Here is a 12,009-nt window from a genome sequence, read left to right as displayed (position 1 = left end):
AAGGATGGAGCCCACACCGAAGTTGTCCCCACCTCAAACTTGTGCTGCCCTGATAGACCCAAGGGAGCCCTACAAACTGACATCAGGAACCTGGACTGCTGAGTTTTCTTTCCCAGGGAAAATGGAAAAAGGATGTGCCCAGGGGCGCCTGGTCCTGGGCTGGGGCCTCACTACAAAAAATCCTTATATCGAAGGATGGACCCCACACCGAAGTTGTCCCCACCTCAAACTTGTGCTGCCCTGATAGACCCAAGGGAGCCCTACAAACTGACATCAGGAACCTGGACTGCTGAGTTTTCTTTCCCAGGGAAAATGGAAAAAGGATGTGCCCAGGGGCCCCTGGCCCTGACTGCAAAAAATCCTTATATCGAAGGATGGACCCCACACGGAAGTTGTCCCCACCTCAAACTTGTGCTGCCCTGATAGACCCAAGGGAGCCCTACAAACTGACATCAGGAACCTGGACTGCTGAGTTTTCTTTCCCAGGGAAAATGGAAAAAGGATGCGCCCAGGGGCCCCTGGCCCTGGGCTGGGGCCTCACTACAAAAAATCCTTATATCGAAGGATGGACCCCACACCGAAGTTGTCCCCACCTCAAACTTGTGCTGCCCTGATAGACCCAAGGGAGCCCTACAAACTGACATCAGGAACCTGGACTGCTGAGTTTTCTTTCCCAGGGAAAATGGAAAAAGGATGTGCCCAGGGGCCCCTGGCCCTGACTGCAAAAAATCCTTATATCGAAGGATGGACCCCACACCAAAGTTCTCCCCACCTCAAACTTGTGCTGCCCTGATAGACCCAAGGGAGCCCTACAAACTGACATCAGGAACCTGGACTGCTGAGTTTTCTTTCCCAGGGAAAATGGAAAAAGGATGTGCCCAGGGGCCCCTGGTCCTGGGCTGGGACCTCACTACAAAAAATCCTTATATCGAAGGATGGACCCCACACCGAAGTTGTCCCCACCTCAAACTTGTGCTGCCCTGATAGACCCAAGGGAGCCCTACAAACTGACATCAGGAACCTGGACTGCTGAGTTTTCTTTCCCAGGGAAAATGGAAAAAGGATGTGCCCAGGGGCCCCTGGCCCTGACTGCAAAAAATCCTTATATCGAAGGATGGAGCCCACACCGAAGTTGTCCCCACCTCAAACTTGTGCTGCCCTGATAGACCCAAGGGAGCCCTACAAACTGACATCAGGAACCTGGACTGCTGAGTTTTCTTTCCCAGGGAAAATGGAAAAAGGATGTGCCCAGGGGCGCCTGGCCCTGGGCTGGGGCCTCACTACAAAAAATCCTTATATCGAAGGATGGAGCCCACACTGAAGTTGTCCCCACCTCAAACTTGTGCTGCCCTGATAGACCCAAGGGAGCCCTACAAACTGACATCAGGAACCTGGACTGCTGAGTTTTCTTTCCCAGGGAAAATGGAAAAAGGATGCGCCCAGGGGCCCCTGGCCCTGGGCTGGGGCCTCACTACAAAAAATCCTTATATCGAAGGATGGACCCCACACCGAAGTTGTCCCCACCTCAAACTTGTGCTGCCCTGATAGACCCAAGGGAGCCCTACAAACTGACATCAGGAACCTGGACTGCTGAGTTTTCTTTCCCAGGGAAAATGGAAAAAGGATGTGCCCAGGGGCCCCTGGCCATGGGCTGGGGCCACACTGCAAAAAATCCTTATATCGAAGGATGGAGCCCACACCGAAGTTGTCCCCACCTCAAACTTGTGCTGCCCTGATAGACCCAAGGGAGCCCTACAAACTGACATCAGGAACCTGGACTGCTGAGTTTTCTTTCCCAGGGAAAATGGAAAAAGGATGTGCCCAGGGGCCCCTGGCCCTGACTGCAAAAAATCCTTATATCGAAGGATGTACCCCACACCAAAGTTCTCCCCACCTCAAACTTGTGCTGCCCTGATAGACCCAAGGGAGCCCTACAAACTGACATCAGGAACCTGGACTGCTGAGTTTTCTTTCCCAGGGAAAATGGAAAAAGGATGTGCCCAGGGGCCCCTGGCCCTGGGCTGGGGCCTCACTACAAAAAATCCTTATATCGAAGGATGGACCCCACACCGAAGTTGTCCCCACCTCAAACTTGTGCTGCCCTGATAGACCCAAGGGAGCCCTACAAACTGACATCAGGAACCTGGACTGCTGAGTTTTCTTTCCCAGGGAAAATGGAAAAAGGATGTGCCCAGGGGCCCCTGGCCCTGGGCCCCATACCCTGACTGCAAAAAATCCTTATATCAAAGGATGGACCCCACACCGAAGTTGTCCCCACCTCAAACTTGTGCTGCCCTGATAGACCCAAGGGAGCCCTACAAACTGACATCAGGAACCTGGACTGCTGAGTTTTCTTTCCCAGGGAAAATGGAAAAAGGATGTGCCCAGGGGCCCCTGGCCCTGACTGCAAAAAATCCTTATATCGAAGGATGGAGCCCACACCGAAGTTGTCCCCACCTCAAACTTGTGCTGCCCTGATAGACCCAAGGGAGCCCTACAAACTGACATCAGGAACCTGGACTGCTGAGTTTTCTTTCCCAGGGAAAATGGAAAAAGGATGTGCCCAGGGGCCCCTGGCCCTGACTGCAAAGAATCCTTATATCGAAGGATGGACCCCACACCGAAGTTGTCCCCACCTCAAACTTGTGCTGCCCTGATAGACCCAAGGGAGCCCTACAAACTGACATCAGGAACCTGGACTGCTGAGTTTTCTTTCCCAGGGAAAATGGAAAAAGGATGTGCCCAGGGGCCCGTGGCCCTGTGCAGGGACCTCACGGCAAAAAATCCTTATATCGAAGGATGGAGCCCACACCAAAGTTGTCCCCACCTCAAACTTGTGCTGCCCTGATAGACCCAAGGGAGCCCTACAAACTGACATCAGGAACCTGGACTGCTGAGTTTTCTTTCCCAGGGAAAATGGAAAAAGGATGTGCCCAGGGGCCCCTGGCCCTGACTGCAAAGAATCCTTATATCGAAGGATGGACCCCACACCGAAGTTGTCCCCACCTCAAACTTGTGCTGCCCTGATAGACCCAAGGGAGCCCTACAAACTGACATCAGGAACCTGGACTGCTGAGTTTTCTTTCCCAGGGAAAATGGAAAAAGGATGTGCCCAGGGGTCCCTGGCCCTGACTGCAAAAAATCCTTATATCGAAGGATGGACCCCACACCGAAGTTGTCCCCACCTCAAACTTGTGCTGCCCTGATAGACCCAAGGGAGCCCTACAAACTGACATCAGGAACCTGGACTGCTGAGTTTTCTTTCCCAGGGAAAATGGAAAAAGGATGTGCCCATGGGCGCCTGGTCCTGGGCTGGGGCCTCACTACAAAAAATCCTTATATCGAAGGATGGAGCCCACACCGAAGTTGTCCCCACCTCAAACTTGTGCTGCCCTGATAGACCCAAGGGAGCCCTACAAACTGACATCAGGAACCTGGACTGCTGAGTTTTCTTTCCCAGGGAAAATGGAAAAAGGTTGTGCCCAGGGGACCCTGGCCCTGGGCCCCATAACCTGACTGCAAAAAATCCTTATATCGAAGGATGGACCCCACACCGAAGTTGTCCCCACCTCAAACTTGTGCTGCCCTGATAGACCCAAGGGAGCCCTACAAACTGACATCAGGAACCTGGACTGCTGAGTTTTCTTTCCCAGGGAAAATGGAAAAAGGATGTGCCCAGGGGCCCCTGGCCCTGGGCCCCATACCCTGACTGCAAAAAATCCTTATATCAAAGGATGGACCCCACACCGAAGTTGTCCCCACCTCAAACTTGTGCTGCCCTGATAGACCCAAGGGAGCCCTACAAACTGACATCAGGAACCTGGACTGCTGAGTTTTCTTTCCCAGGGAAAATGGAAAAAGGATGTGCCCAGGGGCCCCTGGCCCTGACTGCAAAAAATCCTTATATCGAAGGATGGACCCCACACGGAAGTTGTCCCCACCTCAAACTTGTGCTGCCCTGATAGACCCAAGGGAGCCCTACAAACTGACATCAGGAACCTGGACTGCTGAGTTTTCTTTCCCAGGGAAAATGGAAAAAGGATGTGCCCAGGGGCCCGTGGCCCTGTGCAGGGACCTCACGGCAAAAAATCCTTATATCGAAGGATGGAGCCCACACCAAAGTTGTCCCCACCTCAAACTTGTGCTGCCCTGATACACCCAAGGGAGCCCTACAAACTGACATCAGGAACCTGGACTGCTGAGTTTTCTTTCCCAGGGAAAATGGAAAAAGGATGTGCCCAGGGGCCCCTGGCCCTGACTGCAAAGAATCCTTATATCGAAGGATGGACCCCACACCAAAGTTGTCCCCACCTCAAACTTGTGCTGCCCTGATAGACCCAAGGGAGCCCTACAAACTGACATCAGGAACCTGGACTGCTGAGTTTTCTTTCCCAGGGAAAATGGAAAAAGGATGTGCCCAGGGGTCCCTGGCCCTGACTGCAAAAAATCCTTATATCGAAGGATGGACCCCACACCGAAGTTGTCCCCACCTCAAACTTGTGCTGCCCTGATAGACCCAAGGGAGCCCTACAAACTGACATCAGGAACCTGGACTGCTGAGTTTTCTTTCCCAGGGAAAATGGAAAAAGGATGTGCCCAGGGGCCCCTGGCCATGGGCTGGGGCCACACTGCAAAAAATCCTTATATCGAAGGATGGAGCCCACACCGAAGTTGTCCCCACCTCAAACTTGTGCTGCCCTGATAGACCCAAGGGAGCCCTACAAACTGACATCAGGAACCTGGACTGCTGAGTTTTCTTTCCCAGGGAAAATGGAAAAAGGATGTGCCCAGGGGCCCCTGGCCCTGACTGCAAAAAATCCTTATATCGAAGGATGGAGCCCACACCAAAGTTGTCCCCACCTCGAACTTGTGCTGCCCTGATAGACCCAAGGGAGCCCTACAAACTGACATCAGGAACCTGGACTGCTGAGTTTTCTTTCCCAGGGAAAATGGAAAAAGGATGTGCCCAGGGGCCCCTGGCCCTGGGCTGGGGCCTCACTACAAAAAATCCTTATATCGAAGGATGGACCCCACACCGAAGTTGTCCCCACCTCAAACTTGTGCTGCCCTGATAGACCCAAGGGAGCCCTACAAACTGACATCAGGAACCTGGACTGCTGAGTTTTCTTTCCCAGGGAAAATGGAAAAAGGATGTGCCCAGGGGCCCCTGGCCCTGGGCCCCATACCCTGACTGCAAAAAATCCTTATATCGAAGGATGGACCCCACACCGAAGTTGTCCCCACCTCAAACTTGTGCTGCCCTGATAGACCCAAGGGAGCCCTACAAACTGACATCAGGAACCTGGACTGCTGAGTTTTCTTTCCCAGGGAAAATGGAAAAAGGATGTGCCCAGGGGCCCCTGGCCCTGTGCAGGGACCTCACGGCAAAAAATCCTTATATCGAAGGATGGACCCCACACCGAAGTTGTTGCCACCTCAAACTTGTGCTGCCCTGATAGACCCAAGGGAGCCCTACAAACTGACATCAGGAACCTGGACTGCTGAGTTTTCTTTCCCAGGGAAAATGGAAAAAGGATGTGCCCAGGGGCCCCTGGCCCTGACTGCAAAGAATCCTTATATCGAAGGATGGACCCCACATTAAAGTTGTCCCCACCTCAAAATTGTGCTGCCCTGATAGACCCAAGGGAGCCCTACAAACTGACATCAGGAACCTGGACTGCTGAGTTTTCTTTCCCAGGGAAAATGGAAAAAGGATGTGCCCAGGGGCGCCTGGTCCTGACTGCAAAAAATCCTTATATCGAAGGATGGACCCCACACCGAAGTTGTCCCCACCTCAAACTTGTGCTGCCCTGATAGACCCAAGGGAGCCCTACAAACTGACATCAGGAACCTGGACTGCTGAGTTTTCTTTCCCAGGGAAAATGGAAAAAGGATGTGCCCAGGGGCCCCTGGCCCTGACTGCAAAAAATCCTTATATCGAAGGATGGAGCCCACACCGAAGTTGTCCCCACCTCAAACTTGTGCTGCCCTGATAGACCCAAGGGAGCCCTACAAACTGACATCAGGAACCTGGACTGCTGAGTTTTCTTTCCCAGGGAAAATGGAAAAAGGATGTGCCCAGGGGCGCCTGGTCCTGGGCTGGGGCCTCACTACAAAGAATCCTTATATCGAAGGATGGACCCCACACCGAAGTTGTCCCCACCTCAAACTTGTGCTGCCCTGATAGACCCAAGGGAGCCCTACAAACTGACATCAGGAACCTGGACTGCTGAGTTTTCTTTCCCAGGGAAAATGGAAAAAGGATGTGCCCAGGGGCCCCTGGCCCTGACTGCAAAGAATCCTTATATCGAAGGATGGAGCCCACACGGAAGTTGTCCCCACCTCAAACTTGTGCTGCCCTGATAGACCCAAGGGAGCCCTACAAACTGACATCAGGAACCTGGACTGCTGAGTTTTCTTTCCCAGGGAAAATGGAAAAAGGATGCGCCCAGGGGCCCCTGGCCCTGGGCTGGGGCCTCACTACAAAAAATCCTTATATCGAAGGATGGAGCCCACACCGAAGTTGTCCCCACCTCAAACTTGTGCTGCCCTGATAGACCCAAGGGAGCCCTACAAACTGACATCAGGAACCTGGACTGCTGAGTTTTCTTTCCCAGGGAAAATGGAAAAAGGATGTGCCCAGGGGCCCCTGGCCCTGACTGCAAAAAATCCTTATATCGAAGGATTGACCCCACACCAAAGTTCTCCCCACCTCAAACTTGTGCTGCCCTGATAGACCCAAGGGAGCCCTACAAACTGACATCAGGAACCTGGACTGCTGAGTTTTCTTTCCCAGGGAAAATGGAAAAAGGATGTGCCCAGGGGCCCCTGGTCCTGGGCTGGGACCTCACTACAAAAAATCCTTATATCGAAGGATGGACCCCACACCGAAGTTGTCCCCACCTCAAACTTGTGCTGCCCTGATAGACCCAAGGGAGCCCTACAAACTGACATCAGGAACCTGGACTGCTGAGTTTTCTTTCCCAGGGAAAATGGAAAAAGGATGTGCCCAGGGGCCCCTGGCCCTGACTGCAAAAAATCCTTATATCGAAGGATGGAGCCCACACCGAAGTTGTCCCCACCTCAAACTTGTGCTGCCCTGATAGACCCAAGGGAGCCCTACAAACTGACATCAGGAACCTGGACTGCTGAGTTTTCTTTCCCAGGGAAAATGGAAAAAGGATGTGCCCAGGGGCGCCTGGCCCTGGGCTGGGGCCTCACTACAAAAAATCCTTATATCGAAGGATGGAGCCCACACTGAAGTTGTCCCCACCTCAAACTTGTGCTGCCCTGATAGACCCAAGGGAGCCCTACAAACTGACATCAGGAACCTGGACTGCTGAGTTTTCTTTCCCAGGGAAAATGGAAAAAGGATGCGCCCAGGGGCCCCTGGCCCTGGGCTGGGGCCTCACTACAAAAAATCCTTATATCGAAGGATGGACCCCACACCGAAGTTGTCCCCACCTCAAACTTGTGCTGCCCTGATAGACCCAAGGGAGCCCTACAAACTGACATCAGGAACCTGGACTGCTGAGTTTTCTTTCCCAGGGAAAATGGAAAAAGGATGTGCCCAGGGGCCCCTGGCCATGGGCTGGGGCCACACTGCAAAAAATCCTTATATCGAAGGATGGAGCCCACACCGAAGTTGTCCCCACCTCAAACTTGTGCTGCCCTGATAGACCCAAGGGAGCCCTACAAACTGACATCAGGAACCTGGACTGCTGAGTTTTCTTTCCCAGGGAAAATGGAAAAAGGATGTGCCCAGGGGCCCCTGGCCCTGACTGCAAAAAATCCTTATATCGAAGGATGTACCCCACACCAAAGTTCTCCCCACCTCAAACTTGTGCTGCCCTGATAGACCCAAGGGAGCCCTACAAACTGACATCAGGAACCTGGACTGCTGAGTTTTCTTTCCCAGGGAAAATGGAAAAAGGATGTGCCCAGGGGCCCCTGGCCCTGGGCTGGGGCCTCACTACAAAAAATCCTTATATCGAAGGATGGACCCCACACCGAAGTTGTCCCCACCTCAAACTTGTGCTGCCCTGATAGACCCAAGGGAGCCCTACAAACTGACATCAGGAACCTGGACTGCTGAGTTTTCTTTCCCAGGGAAAATGGAAAAAGGATGTGCCCAGGGGCCCCTGGCCCTGGGCCCCATACCCTGACTGCAAAAAATCCTTATATCAAAGGATGGACCCCACACCGAAGTTGTCCCCACCTCAAACTTGTGCTGCCCTGATAGACCCAAGGGAGCCCTACAAACTGACATCAGGAACCTGGACTGCTGAGTTTTCTTTCCCAGGGAAAATGGAAAAAGGATGTGCCCAGGGGCCCCTGGCCCTGACTGCAAAAAATCCTTATATCGAAGGATGGAGCCCACACCGAAGTTGTCCCCACCTCAAACTTGTGCTGCCCTGATAGACCCAAGGGAGCCCTACAAACTGACATCAGGAACCTGGACTGCTGAGTTTTCTTTCCCAGGGAAAATGGAAAAAGGATGTGCCCAGGGGCCCCTGGCCCTGACTGCAAAAAATCCTTATATCGAAGGATTGACCCCACACCAAAGTTCTCCCCACCTCAAACTTGTGCTGCCCTGATAGACCCAAGGGAGCCCTACAAACTGACATCAGGAACCTGGACTGCTGAGTTTTCTTTCCCAGGGAAAATGGAAAAAGGATGTGCCCAGGGGCCCCTGGTCCTGGGCTGGGACCTCACTACAAAAAATCCTTATATCGAAGGATGGACCCCACACCGAAGTTGTCCCCACCTCAAACTTGTGCTGCCCTGATAGACCCAAGGGAGCCCTACAAACTGACATCAGGAACCTGGACTGCTGAGTTTTCTTTCCCAGGGAAAATGGAAAAAGGATGTGCCCAGGGGCCCCTGGCCCTGACTGCAAAAAATCCTTATATCGAAGGATGGAGCCCACACCGAAGTTGTCCCCACCTCAAACTTGTGCTGCCCTGATAGACCCAAGGCAGCCCTACAAACTGACATCAGGAACCTGGACTGCTGAGTTTTCTTTCCCAGGGAAAATGGAAAAAGGATGTGCCCAGGGGCGCCTGGCCCTGGGCTGGGGCCTCACTACAAAAAATCCTTATATCGAAGGATGGAGCCCACACTGAAGTTGTCCCCACCTCAAACTTGTGCTGCCCTGATAGACCCAAGGGAGCCCTACAAACTGACATCAGGAACCTGGACTGCTGAGTTTTCTTTCCCAGGGAAAATGGAAAAAGGATGCGCCCAGGGGCCCCTGGCCCTGGGCTGGGGCCTCACTACAAAAAATCCTTATATCGAAGGATGGACCCCACACCGAAGTTGTCCCCACCTCAAACTTGTGCTGCCCTGATAGACCCAAGGGAGCCCTACAAACTGACATCAGGAACCTGGACTGCTGAGTTTTCTTTCCCAGGGAAAATGGAAAAAGGATGTGCCCAGGGGCCCCTGGCCATGGGCTGGGGCCACACTGCAAAAAATCCTTATATCGAAGGATGGACCCCACACCGAAGTTGTCCCCACCTCAAACTTGTGCTGCCCTGATAGACCCAAGGGAGCCCTACAAACTGACATCAGGAACCTGGACTGCTGAGTTTTCTTTCCCAGGGAAAATGGAAAAAGGATGTGCCCAGGGGCCCGTGGCCCTGTGCAGGGACCTCACGGCAAAAATCCTTATATCGAAGGATGGAGCCCACACCAAAGTTGTCCCCACCTCAAACTTGTGCTGCCCTGATAGACCCAAGGGAGCCCTACAAACTGACATCAGGAACCTGGACTGCTGAGTTTTCTTTCCCAGGGAAAATGGAAAAAGGATGTGCCCAGGGGCCCCTGGCCCTGACTGCAAAGAATCCTTATATCGAAGGATGGACCCCACACCGAAGTTGTCCCCACCTCAAACTTGTGCTGCCCTGATAGACCCAAGGGAGCCCTACAAACTGACATCAGGAACCTGGACTGCTGAGTTTTCTTTCCCAGGGAAAATGGAAAAAGGATGTGCCCAGGGGTCCCTGGCCCTGACTGCAAAAAATCCTTATATCGAAGGATGGACCCCACACCGAAGTTGTCCCCACCTCAAACTTGTGCTGCCCTGATAGACCCAAGGGAGCCCTACAAACTGACATCAGGAACCTGGACTGCTGAGTTTTCTTTCCCAGGGAAAATGGAAAAAGGATGTGCCCATGGGCGCCTGGTCCTGGGCTGGGGCCTCACTACAAAAAATCCTTATATCGAAGGATGGAGCCCACACCGAAGTTGTCCCCACCTCAAACTTGTGCTGCCCTGATAGACCCAAGGGAGCCCTACAAACTGACATCAGGAACCTGGACTGCTGAGTTTTCTTTCCCAGGGAAAATGGAAAAAGGATGTGCCCAGGGGCCCCTGGCCCTGACTGCAAAAAATCCTTATATCGAAGGATGGACCCCACACGGAAGTTGTCCCCACCTTAAACTTGTGCTGCCCTGATAGACCCAAGGGAGCCCTACAAACTGACATCAGGAACCTGGACTGCTGAGTTTTCTTTCCCAGGGAAAATGGAAAAAGGATGCGCCCAGGGGCCCCTGGCCCTGGGCTGGGGCCTCACTACAAAAAATCCTTATATCGAAGGATGGACCCCACACCGAAGTTGTCCCCACCTCAAACTTGTGCTGCCCTGATAGACCCAAGGGAGCCCTACAAACTGACATCAGGAACCTGGACTGCTGAGTTTTCTTTCCCAGGGAAAATGGAAAAAGGATGTGCCCAGGGGCCCCTGGCCATGGGCTGGGGCCACACTGCAAAAAATCCTTATATCGAAGGATGGAGCCCACACCGAAGTTGTCCCCACCTCAAACTTGTGCTGCCCTGATAGACCCAAGGGAGCCCTACAAACTGACATCAGGAACCTGGACTGCTGAGTTTTCTTTCCCAGGGAAAATGGAAAAAGGATGTGCCCAGGGGCCCCTGGCCCTGACTGCAAAAAATCCTTATATCGAAGGATGGACCCCACACCAAAGTTCTCCCCACCTCAAACTTGTGCTGCCCTGATAGACCCAAGGGAGCCCTACAAACTGACATCAGGAACCTGGACTGCTGAGTTTTCTTTCCCAGAGAAAATGGAAAAAGGATGTGCCCAGGGGCCCCTGGCCCTGGGCTGGGGCCTCACTACAAAAAATCCTTATATCGAAGGATGGAGCCCACACCGAAGTTGTTCCCACCTCAAACTTGTGCTGCCCTGATAGACCCAAGGGAGCCCTATAAACTGACATCAGGAACCTGGACTGCTGAGTTTTCTTTCCCAGGGAAAATGGAAAAAGGATGTGCCCAGGGGCCCCTGGCCCTGACAACAAAAAATCCTTATATCGAAGGATGGACCCCACACCGAAGTTGTCCCCACCTCAAACTTGTGCTGCCCTGATAGACCCAAGGGAGCCCTACAAACTGACATCAGGAACCTGGACTGCTGAGTTTTCTTTCCCAGGGAAAATGGAAAAAGGATGTGCCCAGGGGCCCCTGGCCCTGGGCCCCATACCCTGACTGCAAAAAATCCTTATATCGAAGGATGGACCCCACACCGAAGTTGTCCCCACCTCAAACGTGTGCTGCCCTGATAGACCCAAGGGAGCCCTACAAACTGACATCAGGAACCTGGACTGCTGAGTTTTCTTTCCCAGGGAAAATGGAAAAAGGATGTGCCCAGGGGCCCCTGGCCCTGTGCAGGGACCTCACGGCAAAAAATCCTTATATCGAAGGATGGAGCCCACACCAAAGTTGTCCCCACCTCAAACTTGTGCTGCCCTGATAGACCCAAGGGAGCCCTACAAACTGACATCAGGAACCTGGACTGCTGAGTTTTCTTTCCCAGGGAAAATGGAAAAAGGATGCGCCCAGGGGCCCCTGGCCCTGGGCTGGGGCCTCACTACAAAAAATCCTTATATCGAAGGATGGACCCCACACCGAAGTTGTCCCCACCTCAAACTTGTGCTGCCCTGATAGACCCAAGGGAGCCCTACAAACTGACATCAGGAACCTGGACTG

Source organism: Lonchura striata, chromosome 26, assembly GCF_050655825.1.
Source record: "Lonchura striata isolate lonStrDom1 chromosome 26, ASM5065582v1, whole genome shotgun sequence".
NCBI classification, from domain to species: domain Eukaryota; kingdom Metazoa; phylum Chordata; class Aves; order Passeriformes; family Estrildidae; genus Lonchura; species Lonchura striata.
Note: the sequence above shows the minus strand (reverse complement) of the source record.